The sequence below is a fragment of the Penaeus vannamei genome, chromosome 20 (genome assembly GCF_042767895.1).
Source record: "Penaeus vannamei isolate JL-2024 chromosome 20, ASM4276789v1, whole genome shotgun sequence".
Classification (NCBI taxonomy): domain Eukaryota; kingdom Metazoa; phylum Arthropoda; class Malacostraca; order Decapoda; family Penaeidae; genus Penaeus; species Penaeus vannamei.
This window is the reverse complement of record NC_091568.1, coordinates 41,181,588-41,183,222: the sequence shown is the minus strand read 5'-3', so window position 1 is coordinate 41,183,222 and position 1,635 is coordinate 41,181,588.

The following is a 1,635-nucleotide window of genomic DNA, read 5'->3' as shown; positions in this document are numbered from 1 at the left end:
ACATTACCGACTCCCGTATTGCGAAGCTTCAAAAAGTATCATCAGCGGCCATAACGTTTGCAACAACAACAACAACGACAATGACATTATCGAAAAAACACTTTGGGTGAACAGTGGTGCCAACTCTTCCGAGTATTTTGTTGTTGTTGTTTTTGTTGTTGTTTTCCTTTTTTTCCATTTTTTTCAGAGGTGGTTGTCATGTCAACTGAGTCGGTGGTTAGAAACGTCACGTAAAGATTTTTTTTCTTATCCTTTCTCTCTCTCTTATTCTTTCTCTCTCTATATATCTCTCTCGTTTGCTCTCTTTCTCTCTTTCTCTCTCTTCCTTTCTCGCTCTCTCTTTCTCTCTCTCTCTCTCTCTCTCTCTCTCTCTCTCTCTCTCTCTCTCTCTCACTCTCTCTCTCTCTCTCTCTCTCTCTCGTTTGCTCTCTCTCTCTCTCCCTCTTTCTCTCACTCCTTCCGTCCCTCCCTCTTTACCCCTCTCTCTCCCTCTCTCTCTCACCGCATCAATTTTTCTGACCGAACAAAAAATGTTTACATGAACAAACAGAACATTAATGAACATTGTGTACGACCTACTTGGTCCAGAATTCTTCATGAAGATCGCAGTTCGGATTTTTTTCTTCTTCTTAAAATAGCATGCTTGAATTAGGTGCATTTTCCTATGAATGATGACAAATAATGTAAAAAAATGTTTAATAGTCAAATGCATAAGATTTAAACAAGTATATATAAGTATATAAGTATACATATGCATATATATATATATGTATATTTGTATATATATATATATATATACATATATATACATATATATATATATACATATATATATATATATATATATATATATATATATATATATATATATATATATGTATGTATATATATATATATATATATATATATATATATATATATATATATATATATATATATATATATATATATATAAGTAAACAATGGAAAAGTATACATATGATGGTAAAATATATACAATTTGAATAACATGTTAGTAAATAACGTAAAAAATATATGATGGTAGAATATGTTCTTGGGCGAGTGAGCGAAAGACGCTGTCGAGGGAAGTGATGAATTTATGGACAATCATTAATCAAACGGAACTTCCTGTGCTTGTTTTCCTTGTTTTTTGTTCATTGGCTTTTCCTCGCTTGTGCTTATTATTGTTGTTATTATCCCCTTTTTCTCTTTTTCTTTTTTTTTCCTGTTCTTATTATTTTATTCTCCTTTCTTTTTGTTTACCTATTTTTTCTCCCTTTCCAACTGTTTTTATCCTATTTTTTTACCTTTTCTTTACTTTTTCATATTGGATATGCTTATTTTTTCTTTTTCTTTTTTTTACTAATATTGGAAATGCCTTCGCGTATTTTTTTTTTATCAGCTATAAGATTTTTTCATAATCATATTCTTCACATTTTTATCTTTTTTTTCTTTTATTCTTTTTGTTTGTTTGTTTTTGTTTCTGTATATCAGCTATGAGATTTTTTCATAATCATATTTTTCACATTTTTTTCTTTTTTATGTTTTTTTTTCTTTTTGTTTGTTTGTTTGTTTTGGTTTTTGTATATCAGCTATGATTTTTTTTTTCATAATCAATCCTTCTTTTCACTTTTT